The following is a 25,051-nucleotide window of genomic DNA, read 5'->3' as shown; positions in this document are numbered from 1 at the left end:
CTTTGTATTTCCTTCCTCCTTCCCTTCCTTTCTCTTCTCTTTCTTTCTTTTCCTCTTTTGTTCTCCTTCATCCTCTTTTTATTTTTCCCAACTGAGTTAAAGATCTGAGGATGCCTTTTAAAACTGAAAAACTATAAAATATAAGGAGCTTTTATTGATATTATATTTTCTTACAGGGTGGTTCTCAATTGGGGTGAGTCTGACCCCCTCCCAGGGAAATTTAACAATGTCTGGGGGCACTTTTGATTATCATAAGTGGGGGTGCTACTGGCATGTAGTAGGTAGAGGGCCGGCTTGCTGCTAAACATCCTACATTGTACAGTGTACCAAATGACCCCTCCCCAGTAAGAATTACCTGGCCCAAAATGTCAACAGTGCCATGGTTGGGAAATTGCTCTGTCTGATGGTGACGAATGCAGCACTGCAAAGTTTCACCAGTGGCCCTAGTTTAAGGTAGGGAAGACTGGCTTTTTCAGTCAGAAGTCAGGCCATTTTAGAGCGAGCATTTTGGGAATCTGGGATTCTTGCAATGTTTTGTTTTTCATATGTAAAACTAATTAACATTTATTGAGCACTTGCTATGTGCTATATTTTTCCAAGTACTTCACAGATATTAACACAGTTAATACTCCCTACAATCCTTTGAAGTAGGAATTGATATTATCCCCATTTTATAGATGAAGAAAATAGGGTTAGACAAGTTACAAAGTTGGCCCAAGTTCACACTGCACATAGGACGCAAGCCAGGCAACAAACCCAAGCCCTCTGGCTGCTGAGCCACATACCAAAACGCTTTGCCACACTGCTCTGAACAGCAAGATGGCTGTGCTAGCCAGCATTCTCTAAGAAAACAGAGTCCACAGGAGATATCTGTAAATATTATGAGATTTTATGAAACGTCTCACGTGACTGTGAGGGTACACAAATCCAAATTCTTCAGGGCAGGCTGTGAGCTGGGAACTTCGATGAAGGCCCTCGATGAATTCCCCCAGAGCTGGCTGTCTGAAGTAGAGATGGAAATACTCTCTTCTGACTCCTGAACTCATCACTTCTCCTTCTAAGGCCTTCAGCTGATTGGATGAGATGTCTCTCATTGCAGAAGGCAACCTCCCCAGTTGACCACAGATGTAGTAGAGCCATAGATGCAGTCAACTTACTGATGATTTAAGTCCACAAAATGTCCTCACAGTAACAGGCCAGTGCTTGCCTGACCAAACTATGGACACCATCACCTGGTCAACTTGACACAAGAGCCTAACCATCCCCACGACCTTCCTATGAAGACACCAGTTTGGCCTAGTTCTTTCATGGTTTCTCCAAAAAGGCCTGGATCATAAAATCCCATTCAATACTTTCTCATTAAGTCTTGCTTCTCTTAAAATACTCTTAATTTCAAAATGACAATGGAATACAGTCTGTGATCATGAAACAGAGACTTCTCTCTTTCCAAAGCTAATTGACTACTAAAGGATATAATTTCCTTAGCAAGATAACTGTGTGCCTCAGTTTCCCCATCAGTAAATGGAGACAATAACTCTATCATAGGGCATTTCTGCAAAGGTAATATGAATTCATCCAGTGCTCTTCCACTGTAGGCTGCTGCTGCCAGTCTGTGAATGTCTGCTACTGGTCCCTGGAGAGAGAAACTCAGAGATTAAGAGTAAGCATTTAGAAACTTTGATAGCAATTCGTCAGAGTAATTTTATGTGTGTGGAATCTAATATTTTTTAAAAATTAAGCTTAAGTTTTGCATCTTTTAAAAATTTCACTTCTCTAGTAATTAATTTTTTATTGAATTATACAAAAACATTGACCTGTAACTGATTGGAAATTTACAACAACAAAAAATGGTGGTTTATCAACACAGATAGTGTGAAAGGCACTGAGTTAATGTGTAGTGCTTAAAATAGTACCTGACACTTATTAAATGCTTCATGAATGTTAGCTAATAATAATATAGTGGCACTATATTATAACAAAATGAGCTATCCATCCCAAAGATGTACAGTCTTGAGATTTATCTTACATCATTTGAATTTATCCTCAATTCTATTAAATCTCTTTCCTACAGCATGAGCCATTAAGAGAAGTGCTACTATACTCCTAACTCATTTATCATGTATTATCAGACACTACAGATTTTCAGAGTCAATGTCTGCCATTGGTCTCCAGGGGAGAATAACCAGCCTAGTGCATAGGGATTCTGGAGATTAGGCTGCCACAAAAGTTGACACACTCTTGTGCCCCAGCTGCTAAAGGATCAGTGTCCCTGGCTCATCAGCAGGTGGAGGGGCTGCTTGCTCACCCTGACCTCACTGTCCCTCCGATGTTCTTCCTAGGATGTGGTTCCATGTCCCTTCCCTGAAGAATTATGCTATTTAACAGTCCAGGCATATTGGATCACCCCGTTGATCCTCAGTTTCCTGCAGTGAGGCAGTGGAAGCATATATTTCAAATAAAACAAATTCCTGGTTAACAGACATACTAGTATTGAAATGGTTCTCTCTCTTATAATACTGACTGCCTATAAATTTTCATTTAATGCATCAGTGGGTGGGAAAAGGGAAGAGAAAAATCCAATCCATGCAAGAGCACGTCTGAGCAGAGTCCCCATTGACTTCCTGGAACTGCATTTTCCTCCCTCCCTCTGGCCTTCTCTTTCCCCTCGCAAACCTGCATTCGAATCATATCACTTTCATTTGGAAACCCCAGTGATTTTACAAGGTCATGGGCAGGCAGGTCCTGACTCTAGCTAACCTCATTGTACCTTCAAATTAATGCTATCACTCTATCTTTTGGCTTCAGAATTTCTTGAAAATTTCACAATGCCCTTTAGGATCATCAAAAGTACGATAGTATTGGAATCACAACATACCGGTCTAGAACGATTTCCCTAAACACTCACTTGGCTCAGCTGACCAGGCCAGGTACCCTCAGGAACAGCACTATGTGGGTCCATTTCTCCAGGAGCTTTTCATCCTGAATGGGAGTAAGAACTGCTTGGAGAGCAGCGAACCTGGGCTCACACATTTCCTCTTTATTGGAGCTCTGAGGGAGGGCCTCTTGCCCACTTAATCATTCACATCATAATAAAACCTCTTTGCCCCAGAGGCACGCCACTAGATTTCTTTTGTTAAAATCTCATTAAAGCCTGCTTCAGCCTGTAATAATTTGCTAATAGATGGCAGTGCTATTTGGCTGCTATTGGGTTTCCTTTCATATCTTCTCAGGTCTCATAATTGTTTCCTTATCTCCAAGGCATTTCAGTTGTCACTGAAGTGTAGCAGATGCAGTGGCTGCTGCAGACCACTTGGTGAGCATCCTGTATTATCTCTGAGGAAAGAGATGTCTCATTAGTTTCTGTCCTTCCCTCTTTTCTTTTAAAGCTGTTTCCTATTCAGCTGAAACATGGCTCTCGTAAGACCAGGCCGAATTTCCAGGCATTTTCCCTGCCCAGAGGTCTGAGTTAAACCTACCTGCCAAGGGTCTCTCCCTCCTGCTGGGTCTACACAAAATGACCAAGCAAACTTTTTTGATAAAAAGTGTTTTTCTGAGTATCCACCCAAATGACAATGACTAAAGCATTTTCAGAGGCAGGTGACAGAGCCTATCTGTGGATGGAGAGGCCCAAAACCTCGCAGGGTCTCTGTGGAAATCATGTGGGCTCATGGAGGCAGAAGGGCTTTGCAATCGGTAACCTAAGGAGATGGGGGACAAGGAAGTGCTTTGGAGGACTCTGGGTTCTGCCTGGATTGGGGAAGACCCTGGTGGCCTCAAGCCTGAAGAGAGACAAGAAGTACTTTTAGGTGGCGGACTTGGCCCAGTAGTTAGGGCGTCCATCCCGGACATGGGAGGTCCACGGTTCAAAGCCCAGGCCTCCTTAACCCGTGGGGAGCTGGCCCATGCACAGTGCTGATGCGTGCAAGGAGTGCCCTGCCACGCAGGGGTGTCCCCGCGTAGGGGAGCCCCACGCGCAAGGAGTGCGCGCTGTAAGGAGAGCTGCCCAGCTCAAAAAAAAGTGCAGCCTGCCCAGGAATGGTGCCACACACACGGAGAGATGACACAACAAAATGACGCAACAAAAAGAAACAGAGATTCCCGTGCCGCTGACAACAACAGAAGAGGACAAAGAAGACGCAGCAAATAGACACAGAGAACAGACAACCAGGGTGGGGGGGGGGGGGTAGGGGAGAGAAATAAATAAATAAATAAATCTTAAAAAAAAAAAAAGTACTTTTAGCTACCACCACATCTACCAGTCATGAATTCCCTTTATAAAATACAAAGCAGAGTGGGGTGGGCAGGAATGGGGCGTTAGGTGTTTATTTGTACTGCTGTGTCTGTCAGTCATTTCTGCCACCAATCAGATGGCAAGCGTTAGTGCCGGGTCGCAGGTCGTGCTACGACCTCTCCAGCAGTTACGGGGTAAAATCTTTCTGATGAAATGCTCGAATAATGATTATAATGGTATAATAATGTGATTATACCAAATACCATTGGTTGTACACCTTGGATGAATTATATGCTTTATAAATATGTATCAATAAAATTGATTTGTCAAAAAATGTTGGAAACTGAGGCATAGTGGTTTTGCAAAGAAAGACATGCTGTTTCCATGGCTACGTTTTTAACATAGGAATACAGCAATTAAGCCTTTCCGGTCAACAGGACAAAGTCGTCCGCAGCAGGGAGAAATATGAGCAAACACACCTTGCAGTTTGAAAGGAATACTAAATCTTTGAACTCTGGGATAAGTTTTTAAATTTACGAGTATTGTTAATGTGTAGCTATACTGCTTGTGCACATGATAGCTTGAGTATATATAATGGTACTTGTAGAAAATAAAGTTGTCTGAGGAGTCTCTACTCACAGACCCCCTGATCCCAGCTCTCTCTCTTTTTCTCTTTGTTTCCTTCTTATTTTTCTCTTTCTTTCATTCCCGATACCCTTTGGGCCCAAATCTCCAACATCAAAGAAACAAATCTTTCTGATGAGTTGATAGAGAAAATGGAATTCTGTAAATACTACAACAAATAATAACATCAATAAGCTACCATTTATTAAGCACTTTCTCTACCTGGTACTGTTCTAAGATGTCTACATATATTAATATTAATCCCCTTACTCATTATACAACCTTATGAGACATATATTATTATTATTACCATTTTAAGAATGAGGAGACTAAAGTATTTGACCCCAAGCATTCTGACTCTTTGCTTTGACCAAGCTGAAATATATTTCTATTTCCACAATAAACAGAGGGCCAGTCTACCTCTACTATGCCAATCACCATCAAGGTCCTTGGATTGGGAAGGTAGTTGAACTGAGCTGAGTTATTGGCCAGCTAGATCACAATTATTGTTCTGCTCTCAATCGGACTTTAGACCTACTCTTTCAAAGAAGGAACTTGTTATGCATTGATTTGTGCCTCCCCCAAAAAGATATGTTGAATTCTATACCCAGTACCTCAGAATGTGAAATAAATAAATAAAGTCGTTACAGATGGAATTAGGCAAGTTAAAATAAGGTCATACTGGAGTAGAGTGGGGCCTTAATCCATTATAACTGATGTTCTTATAAGAAGAGGAAATTTGGACACAGACAGAGGGAAGACTGTCATGTGACACCTGAGACAGAGAATGCCAGGGATTTGCTGGCAGACCACTGCCAGAAGCCAGGAGAGAGGCATGGAACAGATTCTTCCCTAGAGTCTCCCAAACTGTGGGACAATGCATTTCTGTTGTGTTAAGCTACCCAGTTTGTGTATTTTGTTATGGCAGCCCTAGCAAACTAAGACAGGACTTAACATTCGGGTCAGTAAGTGGCAGAGGGCATACCAGAAATAAGGCATGGAGGTATAAGAAGTGTGCTTCAGCCTGAACACAGCAAGGGGAAGTGGGTGGGGCAGGTGGCGGGCTTCATCAGAGAGAAGGATGAGAGGCACTTAGACTACCTAACAGGCCATTCTTGGAAACTTGAATTGTATCCGGAGAGCAATGGAGCATCCATGTAGGGTTTAATCAGGTACACAACACAATCAGATCTGCTTATGAGAAACCATGCTGTGGCAGCATTGCAAAAGATGGATTAGGGACATGCGAAGCCAGAGGGACAGTTCTTACTACTGGAATGGTCCAAGGGAGAGATGACAGGGCATAAATCCTCAGGGAAGGAGGGGCCAAGAACAGAGACAGTAAGATACAAGGTATAAGATTTCATAGGTAGATAGTACAATGATGATGAAGCAGCTTACTGGCAATATTCCCAGGTTTGTGTTTAAAGTGACTAGGTGGATTATGGCACCAATATAGATCATACAGGTGGAAGAGCAGACTGGGATGATGTAGGGGGATGTTAATGACCTCTGCTTTATTTATTTTTAAAGATTTATTTATTTCTCCCCCCCTATTTTTTTTTTTTTTTTTGGCTCACTGTCCACTCTCTGTGTCCATTTACTGTGTGTTCTTCTGTGTCTGCTTGTCTTCTTTTTAGGTGACCCCGGGAACTGATACTGGGACCTTCTGGAGTGGGAGAGAGGTGTTCAATCTCTGGTACCACCTTAGCTCCCAGGTCTACTGTGTCACTCATTGCCTCTCCTCTGTGTCCCTTTTTGTTGCATCATCTTGCTGTACCAACTCTCCATGCGGGCCAGCACTCCATATGGGCCAGCACTCTTGTGCAGGTGAGCACACCATGCAGGTCAGCAATCCGCTCAGGCCAGCTCACCATGTGGGCCAATTTGCCTTTACTAGGAGGCTCTGGGAATCAAACCCTAGACCTCCTATATGGTAGATGGGAGCCCAATTGCTTGAGCCACATCTACGTTCTGACTTCTGCTTTAGACGCCTGAGTTGGTCCTCACCTGGAGAACTCTGAGGGGAGGCTGTTGACAGTACAGTTGGATGTCGAGTTTTGAGCTGACAGAGAGTCGAGAGCAAGGACAGAGACCTGGAGGGTTTCAGCCTAAAGATGGCAGATGAAGTGGGAGCATGTAATTGTCTATATTTAGTTTAAGAAGAAATGAGGGCCAAGGACGGACAGTAGTGGGGAGGATAAACTAGCATCTGCCATGTGGGACAGTGCCTGGAAGAACTGAGCAAAGTTCTGGAAACTTTGTGTGAACCATGTTTGTAGCACCTTGGTATACTGCCTGTTTCTTTCTTATGGCAAATGGTGAAAAAACAAAAGGGTCTCTTTGTTTGTCTTTGAGAATAGCAAGGAAGACTGTAGCTTAAAGCAGCTAGTAATCCACTCAGAAGTTAGTCTTGAGGGGCTAAGGGGCACCTGTGAAGAGGAAGGAAAGAAGCTGATCCCTGAGGGGTGCCCCTGGGAAACAAGGTGAGCGAAACCAAGCCCACTCAAGCTGGACTGAGAGAATCCTTGCCTGGCAGGAGACACCGCACCCACCCCCGGTTCCCAACCACTGGGTATTCTGGGCTTAAGAAATTGTCTTACTATCTTCCAGAGAACATTGGACAGTTTCCCCAGATCACTAAATGACTGCTACAAATACCAAATGGGGGCCCAGGGGGCTTCCTTCTATGGAAGACATGGCTTGACAGACACATGGGAGAACAGGGAATTATTCAGCATCCCCAAGCCCCAGGACAGCCGGGTGACCGGTATTCCTGCTTTTTCTTCCTGACCGAATGCAGAAGGCTCTAGGAGAAAGTGTACCTTGAAGACACTTTGAAGTCTATCACCTTTGCTTTATGGAGACCAGCTGTCTAGACTGTACACAATGGACCTTGCAAAGTGTCCTAGATTGGTAAGCTCCCTAACTGCAAAGATTGGGTCATCTATTTACTAAATTTATCTTTATTAAGACTATGAAATAGGTGATTTGTCTTCAAATCCACTTTTGTAAACTTTCTGGAATTACTACCCATCCTCTTCCTGCTTTTTTTTGTTTATTTTTTGTTTTTTGTCCTGCTTTCTTTATATTCTCTTTCTCTTTAACACAATCCAATTTTCCTTTCCATCAAAACTCATTCATAAGGAAGTGTTTCAAATCATGCATACTGATGGTGCTTAACAGGGCTGCCATATACAGTTGTGCAGGCTGGCACTGTGTAATTCCAGGAGGCTTGATGTCTGGTACTTCCGAGGGATATCTTTAATTGGGCAGAAGGCAAATCTCAAGCTAAGGAATACTCTAAAATGGTGGAATTCTAGTCATCAATTGGGCAGATGAGAGGTTTCTGAGAAGGACTAGAGGAATCGTTCCCCAGTCCCTGAAATCAAGAAGGCAACTGCTGCCCCTGATGACTCAGAAAGCTGTTCTTGTTTCCAGTGTAACCTCATAGGCAATTAAATTCAATCCCGTGTTGGCATTAAAAAAAAAAAAAAAACCAATTGCCATTATGTTGAAAGACAGCAAGTGTCAGCCATTTCCCCCGGGCTGCCCTCTCTGTAGACCTAAAGCTTTTCTCCTCCGCTAAGGTTAACTTCCCCACAGAGATTTTATATAAGCCAGAGTCATTTGAGCTCATTGAACCTGGGGGATTTTTCTACTTCCCAAGTAATCTTTTGGTGAAAAAGGGCTAGCTCTTTGGAATACAAATTCTTAGCTTGAGGTTGCTTGAGTGGAAATTTTTAACAAGCAGTTCCCTCGACTACAAAGGCATGTAAAATGTGACTTTCTTAATGTGCATGTTCCCACAGGAGCTAATAAATGGACAGTACTCTGGTATGGACACATCCTATTACTCAGCTTGATCCTAATGTCACTGGCAAAAAACCCATTTGCTGCACTAGCAAACAGCCAAATTCATTATGTCCAGCTACATGAATAATACCCAGACAGATTGTTGTTGACACAGACAGAGTGAGCGCTGCTCTCTGAGGGATGGCAGGGCTGCCAGGCACAGCAGCCAGCATTGCCACGGCCCTCCTGCCGCCCCCGTGGGGTCCCACTAATCAGCAGCTGCCACGTGCTGCTGATACTGTGATGTACGGCAGATGCAAGACACCTTCTTATTTCAGAGACAAAAAAATAAAATTTAAAAAGGACACCAGGAAGGAATAATCTCCAGGTTTAGATCGGGGAGGAGGTGAGGCTCAGCAGAGGATGAAAGGCTATTCTGTTACCCACACCTGCCTTCGCTCAGCGCGCTGAAAACTAGGTCATCATTCTGCAGCCTGCTGGCCATGGTGGCCCTTAGGCTGAGCAGGGTCTCGGAAGGACATGTGGTCTGCGCCCTGCCTTGGCGCAGAAACTCCCACGTGCCCAGCCGGGGTGGCGAAGACCTTCCAGAAGGGAAACCGCACATCCCTGTCACTCACTCTGGGTAGGCACAACCCTATGGGGCAGGGGTTGTTAACCTTTTTTGTTCCATGGACCCCTTTGCCAGTCAGGTAAAAAAACCACAGACCCCTTACTAAGTCCACACTGTACTGTGTATTATTTCATAAACATATCACACCCGCACCAACACGTCCCCACAAGAATGTTTTTTTGAATTTCCATTCAAGCTCACAGACTACTTTTTTTTTTAAAGATTTATTTTTTATTTATTTATCTCCCCTTCCCCACCCCCCACAGTTATCTGCTCTCTGTGTCCATTCGCTGTGTGTTCTTCTGTGACCGCTTCTATCCTTATCAGCGGCACCGGGAATCTGTGTTTCTTTTTGTTGCGTCATCTTGTGTGTCAGCTCTCCATGTGTGCGGCACCATTCCTGGGCAGGCTGCACTTTCTTTCACACTGGGTGGCTCTCCTTACCGGGTGCACTCCTTGCGCATGGGGCTCCCCTCCGTGGGGGACACCCCTGCGTGGCACGGCACTCCTTGCGCACATCAGCACTGCGCGTGGGCTAGTTCCACATGGGTCAAGGAGGCCGGGGGTTTAAACCTCAGACCTCCCATGTGGTAGACGGACGCCCTAACCACTGGGCCAACTCCGCTTCCCCAGACTGCTTCTTAAGAATCCCTGCTATAGGGCAAATCTGGGGAGGGTTCCTGGATGCAAAGAGCAACAGCCCTTGAGAAAGACATTCCTTTAGCCCTCTTTGAGAATTACAATGGCCAGCAGGGTCTCCAGAGAGAGGCCTTGCCCTGTCAAGCCTGAAGCGATGTGACAGACCCATCAGGCCGTCCCCCTCCAGCAATCCCTTCTAGACCTGACACTGCTTCCATTTTCCTGAAAATCCCAGACTGCTCAGAAAGGAGGTAAAATCATTCCCCCAACTCACACATCCTATTAAGCTTTCCCTGGTACCCAGGAAAGAATTGTTAGAGTGTTCATCCTTTCAAAGGATTGCTGTGCCAACTGGCTATGCTTCCTATAGGTTCTCAGCAAAGTTATTTTCTTCCTTTTCTTTTTCTGCTGACCTTGAACTCCAGGAGGGCAGTCCACGAACTCCTGATTGAAAAACCTTCTCCATGAGGCTCTTCCTAAACCCTTCAACCTGAGGTGATTCCCCATCCTTTGTACCTCAAAGCAGTTTGTATCCTACTGTCACTTCATTCATTCATTCATCCATTTGAGCATCTATTGAGCACCTACTATGTGTGAAACAGGCATTGTTCTAGGCAGTGAGGCACTACCTAGACAAGATAATGTCCTGATCTCATGACGCTTACATTCTAGGAGGGGAGAGATTCAGTCAACAATTTCTAGCTCTTACTGCTGCTAATAGAGCCAAAGATTGTTACAACTGGAAAAATAAAAACGATAAGTCTTTCAAATTCTCTGATTCAACCTTGGTTCAAATTAAAACTATGTTACAGAGGTATTCACAGCCTTGGGTGAAAATAATCCTATCATAGTGAATAGTGTCTACGCTGACTCTAAGTGTTTACCTGAGGCTGCCAGCCTCCAAAATTATTTTGTGACCCCCAATTCCCTACTTCTCCTTTTCTAAGCAATCTTTATTACTCCAAGATAGTTGCTTAACTAGGTATTAGAGAGAAAGCCATCTTATTGAATTACTTCATACTAATGTGTGACTGCTAATTAAGCCTTAGTCATTCACACATGTAGGTACTTACCTTTTTTTTGGTAAGAGAATCCTTACTTTTCCTAAATAATATCGAGAGTTTCAGCCTTCAATATAAAGTGGAACAAAGAAGGCAACATAGGAGAAGTTTCTCTGAGATTGTAAGCTTTGAGTTTCCTGAGGGCAGACTATCTTGTTTTTAGGTGCTCAATTACCTAACCCAGTCATTTGCGTGCCTAATTAATATTTATTGAATTGAGAAGAATGGAGAACTACGGAGAGGATAGGAGGTGGGAGGGAGGGCACAGAGCCAAGGGAAGGAGAGGAAAGAAAAGGTGGGAGGGAAAGAGGAATGAAAAGAAGGGGAGGGAAGGAGAAGACAAGAAAATCTGAATGAGAGAAGAGAACTAAACAATACTCTAATTACGGTACAGAGTCCAGTTTCTTTTGCAGTGAGTGCCCTCAGAGAAACTGTAGCAAGGAAGAATTTATTTCCAATAGAAAGAAAAAAAAAAACAACCAGCGTCTGCTTCAGAGTGCCAACCAGAGAATGGAGCCAGGAAATGCTGAGCCCTAAGGAAAGATATTGATCAAACCCATAAATTTCTCTTTTCTAGCACAATACAAATGACTCATGACAGATGACCGGTCACCCTCAATTAGTCTCCCTGAGGGGCCCCTGGACCCAGGGGAATGAGCCTATCATCATCTAACAATCACAGGAATTCAGAAACTAACCCTGTTAGGATTACAGAAATTGATCTCTGTAGATTTAATATAATTAAAGAGTCTGCATTCATCTCTACAAGACCACAGTGGAATTTTCCACTGAAGCCAAACTAAAATAGAAACTTAAGAGAAGTGGAGGTCAGAAGGCGGGGAGCTGGGACCCATCAGTTTCCTTTAGGGTCTCAGGAAATAAGGGAAGAAATCTTTTTAGCTGCTAAAGAAGAAAAGTGTAGCAGCAGACTCTGGCTATAAGGAACCCAAGAGACCCAATGCTCTAGAATTCAGAAAGAAATGGGCGCAGGGCCTCTGAGCAGTGGAACATTTGAGCAATATCAGCCGAAGAACCAAAGAGGACTGGCATCAATTTTGCCAAGATACACCTGAGGGAGTACATTCTGTGCACTATGTGATTGGCCTGTGCTAGACAGGTATATCAGAAATAGTTTTGCTTAGTCCACAGCCAATAAAATTGTGGGCATTTAAATGTTTGTTTCAATCCACACCAGCAATGAAACCACAATGTCTGGATTTAGGCCAAACAGAATCCTGACCCTCACTTACTGGTTTTATGACCTCGGTCAAGCTACTTAATTTCTCTTCTCCTCCATTTCCTCATCTGTAAAAGGAGGGAAGGGAAATCTCGCTATTTCTCTACCATTTAATTGCCAGATACTAGACACTTTACAAATATATTCTCTTTTCCCCTCACTATCCCCATTTATGGTATCCGTTATTATTAGCATTTGACAGATGAGGAAAATGAGGCTTAGTGAAATGAATTACCACAAGTTTTCCAAGGTCACACAGTTGGCATTAGAAATGGAACCAATACCTGGCCTGACTTTGGGGTCCATCACGGCGTTGCCTCCCAGCAGCCCTAAAACCATGTTGTTGGATGAAGATAGGAATCTTGCAGGCTTCTGTTCAAATTCTGCTGGGGGAGCACACTCCCTCCTCCATCACATTAGGACCTAGAAAAAAGAAGCCCTCTCTGTTTTATTTTTGGAACTAATGAAAGGCACAGGGCCTGTTTGTTTGATTTTATCTTGGGAAACATCAACCTCAGTCACCCGGTCTCCAGTGAACAGAACTGCTATAAGGAACTGCCATTTGCCAGCTTTCTTTGGTACCCTAGACATGGTGAGTGCATTGCCAAAACAAAGTCCCTGTTTCTGTGGCCCACTGGTGGCTGCAACCTTGGAATTCAACCTCCCTGGCTTATTAAAAGAACAAATTACCCACCATGAGAACTGCAGAGTGCATTCAGATGGAAAATGGTCTCCTTTTCGTGAAGTGATTTAATTAGGAGCAATTTTCCCATCAGCTCAGTTGTCAGGTTGAGGCAGCCACTGCGAGGAGCATTTGGCCTATGTCGTCCTCCCTTCCTCCTTTCTGCTGCCACCTGATGGAGAAGGAAGAAACTGAAACCACATTAGGAAAAAAACAGTTCAAGCTGGTAAAGGAGACAGACCAGGTCTGATGCCCATTTTGTAAGATAATCAGAGACAGTCTTATCGTTTTGAGCCATAATTCTCTAATTTGTAGCATAATCTCCAGTACAATGATTTTTCTGTGCCTTAGCTTCAAGAGCTTCTTCCTTCTGCTCCTTGGCCCTGCAGGCTGGTGGCTGAGAAAACAGAAATGAACTTTACAGCCACCCTTGCTGCAAGTGTATTCCTAGCAGGATGGTTCACTGGTGGAAGGTAGACTCCAGCTGGGTCTGTGCTGTCCAGATGCTGAAAATTTTCTAAAATTGCATGGTGAATCTGGTTTAAAAAAGCCAGAAAGGCCTGTGTTCCATTCTGGACCAGTCAGATCTTGACATTTTTGTGGTATTTCCATCACATGTCAGCACTGAAATATAAAGCACCTTGATCTGCATAGATAAGTCATTCTACAGCATCCCTGTAAGTCTCCCTTCCACAGCTTCCCAGATTTGGGAACAAGCAGGATGAGAATCCCCCAGACACCAATGGGAGTTTGTTGTTTTTTTTTCAATTTCTTAGAAGGAAGACAAAGGATGTGGTTTAGGATTAGTGACTGAATGTACGTGGGTGCTGAGATCATCAGAGCCTGATGAGATCAGAATGGGGAGAATTCATGGAGAAGGTGAGTTCTGAATGTGGTTTGAAAATACTTGATGGATCTTTGGCACATATCAATTTTTTTTTCCTGAGAAAATCAAATAATTAAAAATTCTTTTGACTCACTTATGAAAAGTGACAGTAGAACTGTAATCTTCCATGGGGAAATATTTGTTCACACTGTTGCAAGAAAGCATCCCTTTTCATTTGATGTGTCATTAGGTGGCATATAAGTAATACTGTGATTCAGAGCAGTGCTTTTCAAATTGCAAGTTAGATCTTTTAGTGGGCTGTCATGTCAGTGTAATGGGTCATGACTAGGACTTTTAAAAATGAAATAATAGAATAGAGTAGACGAGAGAACACCAGTTTTTAAGTACAGGTGTGCTCTTGCACACACACTAGGCGGGAAACGGACTTTGGCCCAGTGGTTAGGGCGTCCGTCTACCACATGGGAGGTCCGCGGTTCAAACCCCGGGCCTCCTTGACCCGTGTGGAGCTGGCCATGCGCAGTGCTGATGTGCGCAAGGAGTGCCGTGCCACGCAAGGGTGTCCCCCGCGTGGGGGAGCCCCCACGCGCAAGGAGTGCACCCGTGAGGAGAGCCGCCCAGCGCGAAGGAGGGAGCAGCCTGCCCAGGAATGGCGCCGCCCACACTTCCCGTGCCGCTGACGACAACAGAAGCGGACAAAGAAACAAAAGCAGACAAAGAAACAAGACGCAACAAATAGACACCAAGAACAGACAACCAGGGGAGGGGGGGGAATTAAATAAATAAATAAATCTTTAAAAAAAAAAAAAAAAGTACAGGTGTGCTCTTGCACACACACTAGGTTATAGTTTAAAATGTATCTCCTACTGTAGGTCATGGAACTCTAAATTTGGCATCAGAAGACCTGGGTTCTAATCTTGGTTCTTCCATGAACTATGTGACCTCCAACAAGTACTTAATTTCCTTTCTCTAAACTGTTTCCTCCTCTGTGAAATGAAGGACTTGGGTACATTTCTAAGCTTCCGTGATTCCAGAAAACATAAAAAAATATAAATTTACTTCTGGAAAAATGTACTCCTTTCCAAAAGCAACCAGAAGTAGGTCAAAGATGCTCTGAACTACCTGTATCAAGGCTCCAGTGATGAGCAGTTATAGGACAGTTGACTAAGATGACCCGTTTGATCCGCCTAGCCACATTCTCAAAAGAACTTCAAGTTTATTGCAGATTTTATGGGATGGATGTATCAAGTCATGATGATATTTACCTTTGCCACAGATGGCCAGTTCTCAGCCTTGAAGTACAATCTATCATGGACCAGTCTGAGTCAGGACTTCCTTGGGGAGTCATGACTATCATTTCTCAGAGAAATGCACTTTAGATGATCCTCCCAATTCTCTGTATATCCCACACACATACCATACTGCAATGTCCTTAAACCTGATCCCTTGTAGCATCTGAAATTTGGATGTAATGGAACTTGATTGAAGTCTTGATGAATCAACATGATTATAACAATTACTGTGGTGTTTTATAATTATGTATTTACCTGTTTGTCTCTTTCTTTATATTGTTAGATTCCTTGAAGTCTAGGATTTAGTCATGTATATTGGTAGATTGCCCAACAGCAGGTACCTACCTTGGCACATTCCAGGCTCTCAGTAGGTTTTGCTGAAATTCATTTGATCTCTGGAAGAGAAAGAAGAAAAGATTTTATTTAAAATAAATAAATGGTTGGTGTTATTAGTATTATGTTTGGAATCTTACATTTAAATATAGTACATGTGTATATGTTTTATCAGAGAAACTCACTTCTAACCTAAAGGAATTATTAAAGCATAAAGGGACTTTAGAGATCATCTTGACTTGGGGTTGGCAATCTATGGTCAGTGGATCAAATCCAGTCTACTGCCTGTTTCTTTAGTAAAGTTTTATTGGACTATAACCACATATTGTCTGTGGTTACTTTTGGCCTACAACTGCAGAGTTGAGTAGCTGTGACAAAGACCGAGTGACCCACAAAACCTAAAATATTTACAGTTGGGCGCTTCACAGAAAAAGTTTTGCTCACCCCAGATCTCAAGTACTACTCTCATTTTATATACATGGAAAGCAAGGCCAAGGAGAGGAAATGACTTGCCCAGTCTCATTAATGACACAGCTGAGACTATACTCTGAGTCTCCACTGTCCTGTTTCTCTTTTTGAAAATTCCATTTTCTTCCGCTGAATAACAAAAGCTCACTTTGAAGATCTGATTGAGAAGAAACCAAGGAAACCTCTCCTGTGTTCTGCTTTGCTAAGGAAATATTTGTGAGCTTCCTCTCTGAGTCAGTGGGTGTCATCCTGCTTTCTCATCCATGTCCATTTCATGGAGTGGTAGGTCTTGGGCTGAACCTACCCAAGACATCCTTGGATTCAGACATCCTTGGGCATGTTTGGAGAATCATGGCAGGGGGCTCCTAACAGTCCTTTCTCAGAAGCCTCCCAGGATAGAGTTTATCTTATGGAGCAAAGAGTACAGTTGTACAAATCTGGTCCATGTGAGAGGAGCAGAGAAACTCAGATGGTTTTCCCGAGTCCTAGGGAGAAAGGGCTGCAATCAGGAAAGAATTAAAACTAAAAGAGTTGTTCCACTAGAATCTGGAGGGGTCATGGAGGATATGAAACAGTAAGGAGGATTTGTGGCCCTTGTTCTGGTGGTTTTGGCACTAAGTGCCAGTGTCTATGGTTGTTTCCTGGTGGCTTTGTGGGCATATGTGATATCTACAAGGGAACTCCACACAGCAAGCTGAAGAAGGACTGGAGATAAATGATGGATGCTAGTGATCACCCAGAGGATTATACTATGTGCCCATGTGAAAAACTCCTTGGGTTCCCCTAGAACCAGCTGGGAAAGAATATGAGGAGGCTAAAGGGTTCATAGCAGCAAATGAGGCTGACACAGAGAAATGTTATTTTAAAAAATTCTGAGCTAGTATAGCAGGTGGAAATAACAGCTTCTGCCAGTTTTAGAGTGTCATAGAAATGAGTTTGGGCTCTTCCCAAACCACATCCTTTGCAGCAGAAGTAAAGCCTCCAGAGTTCTTTTGCTATGTTTAATAATCCTGGTTCAATAGGGCAGGGATATACTCCAAGTCATTCAGCAAGCAATTCCCTGCACTGTCAGATACCACTTGTCTATAAATAAAGTCAGTATAGTTGATGATGTTGGCAAGGCTGACCTAAACTTGAGTGGGATCCAGAGAAACTACTTTTGGCTTGTGAGAGCAAAAGTAAAACAAAACAAACACTCATTTAACAACCATGATTCCCATCCATGAGAGGAAATACTGGTTTATAAGTCTAGGGCTTAAAAAAAGTCAATGAGAGGTATGCTTATTCACTCCATGAATGTGGTTATTTCGCTGAACTAGAACATGGAGGGAAGTGTAAAAACGGCAAAAGAGTAAGGGGAGGAAAAGTAGGCAAGGTTGTAGTTTGGATTAGATCCCTTCTGGAAATCATTTTCTGGGCTTACATAAGCTCATGTATGGTGACTCGATTTATAAGCAAGTGGTATCTTATAAAGAGTAAAGCTATGCATTGGAAAAAGTATCCAAAACTTGAATATAAGACAATAATATTATGTGTGCTATTATATTTAATGTCATATCATAGCACAGTCTGAAAGCCCACCTGATGTTCTAGGGGAAGTCACCTAGTTAGACTTACTAATTACAAATGATGAGAGCCCAAACTCCGCAAAGGAAGGTGTTAACTTGAGAATATTGATAGATTTCAAATGGCTTTATTCACTAGAGAGGCAAATGAATTCTGTCAGATTGAAAACATAACCCTAAGGGGTTTGATCTTTTTGCCATTTAGGACATTAACCAGTTGGGTATTATTTTGCAAACTTACTTCCATACCCTTTCTTTCAATGATCGTATAAACCAGTCTTGTGTTCTCCTGTGATTTGGCTCTGTCATCCTGCTGGTTACCCCAACAATGAGTAAAGTGAATCTTGACTACATATTTGCGTGGGAGTTGTGTTTATAACATTTATTTCCATTTTTTTTTTTACATTTTAAAATTTTGTTTTCTTTTTTCATTTATTATTATTTTATATTTATTGTTTGTGTTTTATAGCCTTCTCTCCCCTCAAAATTTACCAGAGGCTTTCTTGCTCATAATTATTCACCTTGTTCTCTATGCATCATAAGGAATTTGACTAACCTGGCTTTCATTTCTCAGTTGGAAGATTAGAAGGTCTCTCTGTTATAAAAAATGGAAGTTCCCTTCATTTCCGCTTCAAAGCCAATTAACTTCAGCAAGTTGCTTGGGGACCTTTTGGGCCCCATTGTGCCCATTACTCCATCAGAAGCAAGGGCGTAGCCCTGTCCTTAAGTATCTTACAGACCAACCAGGGAGATGAATCGCATGGCTTTTTTATAATAGTCATCCACATCGAGACATTGCTATGGCATGCTCAGACCAGTTAGCAACCTTGAGCTCTGCGGTTAATTTGATATTATTCGAGGATCTAGGAAAACAGGAAGCAAGAAAGATGTCTGTAGCTGTAACAAGTTTCAGCCTCTCTTGGCTCTTACCCAAACTAATCGGTCTGGGAGATTGATTTCCCCTCTAGCTAGCATCTTGTTCAGCATTTCTGCTCATCATGCTTCTAGCGTTGCTTCCTCAGAGGACTGTCCATCTTTCCTAAACCATCTCTTGCTCTCTTGATAAATCGGCACACAGGTGCTGGGGAGGCAGAATGGAAATTCAGAAAATATACCTGATTAACAGACATATTCTCTCCTTCCTGTTACCTTGACTGCTCACATAAGAGAGGATCATCAGGTAGCCTGGCAGTGACAGGGAGCAGTGCGTGCATGTGGACGTGTGTGCATGTGCACGTGGGAGGACACTTGTGCTGCTGGATTTTGTCTCGGTTCTTGGCTTAACTGCAAGAAATGAATTTCAAGAGCATGCTGCATTGATTAGGCCAGTAATTTATTAAAGTAGAGAAGGAAGGGAAATGGGAGAAAATAACAGATCATGGGTCCCAGGTAGAGAGGAAGGGGCTGAAGAGTGATAAAGAGGGCTGATTTACCGATGACAATTCCCCATTACAGATTATGAATGCGCAGAGCCAGGGCCAGTTCACTTTCCCGCTGGTCTTTTGAACTATTAATTATCCCACCCCTTTGCTAATGACACGTGAGGAGTCCCAGCTGTTTGCTGTTTTGATTGACTACCCCACCCATTAATCCTCGGGGAGGGCCCAATGATAAGGCCCCTGAAGAATATCAGGGGCTTCTCCTAGCTTCTCATTCCCAACGAGAGAATCTCGTGAGAGTCTTCCAGCAGCCCTCTTGGGAGTACTGGGGACACCTGTTAGTGGCGGTGGTTTTTCTGCCAGGTTCAAGATCTGTCTATTGATTCACTCTCTAGCCTGCTTCATTTGGGGTAAAAGGGAGATTCCTGGGATGAGTTTGAGGGGAGAAAGCTTCTAAGGAAGCAGGGAGTCCTCTAATCTCCCTGAATTCTTGTAGGCCCACTTTTGGGGGATATTTTGGAGTGATGCTGATTTTACTATCTCTTCAAGGTCAGAAAATCCAGTGTGTTCAGTGTTAATAGAAAGAAGAAAAGGAGGAAAGCAGAGGCTGTATCACCTACATGTTAATTTGGATAAGAAATTGAGAATTGGGGGGTGGGGGTGGGGGCAAGGTCCGGCCAGACTTCTGTTAAATTATTTTATAAATGAAACGTGGTTTGGATCTCCCAGGCCCTTCAGATCCAGATAAGATTTGAACTGTCTGGATTATGGAAAAAAAGCTAGAGTCCTCTCCCAAATTTCTGCGAATTATTAGGGAATCTATATTATCTTATTCAGCTCTGGTTCCAATTTTCTGCTCCAGCGGAGTTCTTGTTCTCTGCCCTAAATCTTGTGGCTGCTCCTTTATTTTCACCCTGGCTTTAACCCAAACATAAAAGAACTCGGCACCCTTACCTTGCTTTCTACAAAGTAACCATCACACATGGAGACGAAGATTTACATGCAGCAACAAAATCTACCGAAACTTGAGTATTGGATGTTCCTAATCTTAAAAGGCCTTTGGTCACCCTGCCTTCTTGCTCTGCCACACCTCCCCCCTCCACCCAATTCTCATGTTCTTTTATGCAAAGGTAGTGTGCCACAATAATTAGGAGCCTGAAGCAAGCCTGCCCAGATCCATGTCCTAGGCTAACCCTCACAGCTGTACACCTCAGGCAACTCACGTCACCTATCTGGGTCTCATTCTTTCATCTGTAAAATGGAGATGATAGTCAACCCACATCACAAAGCAGCTGCGAGGATTAAAGGAGATATATATTTATATTTAGAACAGTGCCTGGCTCATAAGAAAGTTCAGGGAACTTTCTCGGGAAACAGATGCCACACTTAAGTGAGTTTTTAAGGAAAGTTTAATAAAGAGTCAATTCACAAAGATAAGGATGGGTGTGGTTTGAAGCTGTATATATTCCAGAAAGACATGTTCTTAAATAGAATCCATTCCTATGGGTGTAATCCCATTGTCAGTAGGACCTTTTGATGAGGATACTTCAGTTAAGGTGTGACTCACTTCATCCAGAATGGGACTTAATCCTATACTGAAGTTCTTCACAAACAGAATGAATGTAGAGAGAGAAGAAAGCCACAGAAGCAAGATGCTGAAATCGATGAAACTTGGAAAAGAAGGGAAAGACCAGCAGATGCCACCATGTGTCTTGCCATGTAGCAGAGGAGCCAAGGATTGCCGGCAGCTGGTCTTTTGATTTAGACATTTTCTTGGTCTCAAAACCTTAAGCTAAAATGTAGTGTGTCCCAGAAAGAAGGCACTGGAGTAGGCAGGCAATGCTCAACTCTCTCACAAAAACAATGGCGAAAGAGGCAAAAGCTGCCTGAGGGACCTGCTTTGGGGGTCAGTAGATGAGGACAATGATACAGAACTTCCAAGACGGTGAGGGACAGAGAGACAAAGAACCTGAAAGAAGAAACGTGAGTTACCAAACCCCCATGGCACCCAGGAAGGGCTCGCCTCCCCCATTCCCAAGATACTAAGCTGGGGTAAAACCCCTGGCTCACTGTAGCCGACTGAAGAGGGGAACAGACCTCTTCCTCCCTGCCAGCTGTTACAAGGGATAAGGGCAGGGGAGTTCAAGGGGCTTCTCTTCAGTGAATTTGACCAGCAGAGTCTGCTTTGAGACTTGGCACCGGCCAGACAAAAACACAGGTAAGCAGAGATTAAAACATCTCCATGGAAAGATGAGGTGACAAGCGCTATCTGCTGTCCAGTCTGGAATTTGCATGGACAAAAACTGGGTCTGCCTGTACCCTAACTCATGGGAGAAAATCTGTACCACATTAGTGAGTCCCTGGTCCAATTTTGATAACTTAAGCTGGGCAATTTTAAAGGTTTAGAATAAGTTGAACCAAATATCAAAGAAGGGCTATGAAAAAAAAAAAAGGCAAGAGAGAGAAGCTGGCGATTAGAATATGTTCACCAGCATATTCAGATGCCTAGATATTAGCAAAAATTACAAGCTGTACTAGGAACAGGAAGAGATGGCCCAGCCAAAGCAATAAACCAAATATCCTGAAGAGATACAGGATTTAAAACAATTAATAATAATCATGCAACTCTCCTAAGTCAATTCAAAGAATTGAAAGAAAATATAACTAACGCAATAAAGAATATTAAGAAGACATTGGATGAGCATAAAAAAACAATTTGAAAACCTGCAAAGCAGACCTTACAGGAATGAAAGACATGGTGAATGAGATTTAAAAAAATATTAGAGGCACATAAGAGCAGATTTGAATTGTTGCAAGACAGAATCAGTGATTTTGAAGACAGAACATCTAAGCTAGAAAAGACAGGAGAACAGAAAGAGAAGAGAATGGATAAAAATGAAAGAGTGTCTCAGGGAATTGAATGACAGTGTGAAACACACAAACATATACATTATCGGTGTCCCAGAAGAAGAAGAAAATAGAAAAAGGGCAGAAAGAATATTTGAGGAAATATTGACTGAAAATTTTCCAATCCTTAAGAAAGACATAAATATCAATATCCAAGACAGACAAAGCATCCCAAACAGAATGAGACCGAACTGACCTACCCCAAGACACTTACTATTCAGAATTACACTTATCAGAGATAGAGGATTCTAAAAGCAGCAAGAGAAAAGCAAAGCATCACATACAAGGGAACTTTGACAAGATTAAGTGCTGACCTCTCATCAAAAACCATGGAGGAGAGAAGAAAGTGTTATGATATATTTAAGGTACCGAAAGAGAAATATTGCCAGCCAAGAATTCTATATCTGGCAAACCTGTCCTTCAAAAAAGAGGGTGAGTTCAAAGCTTCACAGGCAAACCAAAACTGATAGAATATGTTGCCAAAGACCAGAATTACAAGAGATACTAAAGGGAGTGCTGCAGCCATAGGAAAAAACAAGGGTGAGAGACTTAGAGAAGAGTGTAGAAATGAAGACTATTAGGAAGGGTAAATTAAAGGGTAAAAAGACAGGAAATAGTATGATATAACAGAAAGCCAAAGGACAAAAGGATGAAATTAGTAATGCTTTTACAGTAATAACATTGAATGTGAATGGCTTGAACCCCCCAATCAAAAGACATAGACTGATAGAATGGATAGAAAAAAAATATATATATATATATAAAAGCCATTTTTACATTGTGTACAAGAGACTGACCTCATGCAAATAATAACCAAAAAAGGAGCTGGAGTAATATAGGACAGGATAGATTTTAAATCCAAAACTGTTACAAGGGATGAAGAAGGTCATTATATATTAATAAAAGGAACAATTCACCAAGAACAAATAACTACACTAAAGGACATGCATCTAACCTGAATGCGCCAAGATACATGAGGCACACACTGGCAAAAATGGAGAATACATGTCTCTAAATAATAGTTGGAGACTTCAATATACTGTTCTTAGGATTGGATAGAACATCTGGACAGAGGATAAAGAAACAGAGTACTTGAATAATATGATAAATGAATTAGACCTACCAGACATCTAGAGAGCAATGCCTTCCAAAACAGCAGGATATACATTCTTTTCATGTGCTCATGGAAGCTTCTCCACAGTAGACCATATATTGGGTCATGAGAAAGTCTTAACAAATTTTAAATGATTGAAATTATACAAAACACTTTCTCTGATCATAATGGAATGAAGCTGGAAATCAATAATGGATGGAAAAAGCAAAAATTCATAAACATATGAAAATTTAAACACACTCTTAAATAACCAGTGGGTCAAAGGTGAAATCGCAAGAAAATTCAGCAAATATCTTGAGATGAATGAAAATGAGAACACAATATATCAAAACTGATGGGAGGGGAGCAGATGTAGCTCAAGTGGTTGAGCACCTACTTCCCACATGGGAGGTCCCTGGTTTGGTTCCTGGTGCCTTCTAAAAACAAAACAAAACAAAAACAAACAACAAGCATCAAAAGAAAAAACCAACTCAGGGGAGATGATGTGGCTCAGTGGTTGAACATATTCTTCCCACATACGAGGTCCCAGGTTCAGTTCTTGGCCCTGGTACCTCAAAAAACAAAACAAACACACAACAAACCCTATAGAACACTGCAAAGGCAGTTCTGAGATGAAAACTACAGACCTCAATGCTTACATTAAAAAAGAAAGAGCTAAAATTGAAGATCTAACTGCACACCTGGAGGAACTAGAAAAATAGCAAAGTAATCCCAAACCAAGGTGAAGAAAAGAAATAGTAAAGATCAGAGCAGAAATACATGAAATCAAGAACAACAACAAAAAAACAATAGAGAGAATCAACAAAACTAAAAGTTGGTTCTTTGAGAAGTTCAACTAAATCGATAACCCTTAGCTAGACTGACAAAGATAAAGAGAAAAAATGCAAATAAATAAAATCAGAAATGAGAGGGAGAACATCACCATTGACTCTGCAGAAATAGAAATTATAAGAGGATACTATGATCAACTGTATGCCAAAAATCTAGACATTGTAGATGAGATGGAAAATTCCTAGAAACACAGGTACCACTGACCATAGAAGAAATAAAAGACCTCAACAAACCAATCACAGTTGAAGAGATTGAAACAGTCATTGAAAACCTGACAAAGATGAAAAGCCCAGGACTGAATGAATTCATTTCACAGGTGAATTCTGCCAATCACTGAAAGATGATCTATCCCAGTCTTGCTCAAGGGTCTTCCAAAAACACTGAACATGAAAGAACACCACCAAATTCACTCTATGAAGCCAGCATCACCCTAATCCAAAACAAGAAAACAAAAAAGAATAAAAAAAGAAAATTACAGACCAATATGTCTCGTAAATATAGATCCTCTTGGTTGATGCAGAATTGGCATTTGATAAAATACAGCAACCCTTTTTGGATTAAAAAAACCTCACAGAATTCCAAAAGATAGGAATAGAAGGAAGCTTTCTCAATATGGTAAAGTGCATATATGAAAAACCTACAGCTAGCATTGTACTCAATGGTGAAAGACTAAAAGCTTTCCTGCTGCGATCAAGAACAAAACAAGGATGCCCACTGTTACCATTGTTATTCAATATTGTGCTAGAAGTTCTAGCTATAGTAATTAGGCTAGATAAAGAAATGAAAGGCACCCAAATAAGATAGGAAGAAGTAAAACTTACGCTATTTGCTAATGATATGATTCTATATCTAGAAAATCCTGAAAAAATCCACAACAAAGCTACTAGAAGTAATAAATGAGCTCAGCAAAGTGATGGGATACAAGATTAATATGCAAAAATCAATAGTGTTTCTATATACTACTGATGTGCAATCTGAGGAGGAAATCAGGAAAGTCTATTTACAATAGTGAATAAAACAATCAAATATTTAAGAATAAACTTAACTAAGGACATAAAGGACCTGTGTTCAGAAAACTACAAAACATTGCTAAAAGAAACCAAAGAAGACTTAAATAAATGAAAGGACATTCCATGTTCATTGATCGAAAGACTAAATATAGTCACAATGTCAATTCTCCCCAAATTGATTTACAAATTCAAAGTAATCACATTAAAATCCCAACAGCCTTTTTTACAGAAATGAAAAAGCCAATTATGAATTTATATGGAAAGTAAAGGGCCCCAAATAGCCAAAAATGGCTTAAAAAAGAACAAATTTGGAGGACTCTCATTTCCTGAATTGAAAGCACACTACTTAACTACAGTGGTAAAAACAGCATGGTACTGGCAAAAAGATAGACAGATTGACCAAAGAAA

The 25,051-nt window shown here is 41.9% G+C and overlaps 1 protein-coding gene across 7 annotated transcripts in view; it reads right to left on the bottom strand.

Moving 5' to 3' along the window:
• The window catches only part of UTP25 (UTP25 small subunit processome component), a 74,543-nt gene that overhangs the window by 5,884 nt on the left and 43,608 nt on the right, over window positions 1-25,051 (bottom strand). For 2 of the 7 annotated variants that reach the window (XR_011645558.1, XR_002793762.3), the window contains 5 exons: window positions 18,333-18,483; window positions 15,382-15,431; window positions 12,913-13,072; window positions 12,503-12,641; window positions 11,411-11,514 (listed from right to left, as the gene is read on the bottom strand). The gene's annotated coding sequence lies outside the window, so the exon portion shown is untranslated. Of the gene's footprint in view, window positions 1-165; window positions 2,424-11,171; window positions 11,515-12,502; window positions 12,642-12,912; window positions 13,073-15,381; window positions 15,432-18,332; window positions 18,484-25,051 lie in introns of those variants that run through there. The other 5 variants (XR_011645560.1, XR_011645562.1, XR_002793764.3 and 2 more) reach the window with 5 other exon arrangements.

This window comes from Dasypus novemcinctus, chromosome 13 (genome assembly GCF_030445035.2).
Source record: "Dasypus novemcinctus isolate mDasNov1 chromosome 13, mDasNov1.1.hap2, whole genome shotgun sequence".
Classification (NCBI taxonomy): Eukaryota; Metazoa; Chordata; class Mammalia; order Cingulata; family Dasypodidae; genus Dasypus; species Dasypus novemcinctus.
The sequence above is the reverse complement of the archived record's forward strand: the minus strand, read 5'-3'. Positions and strand labels throughout refer to the sequence as shown.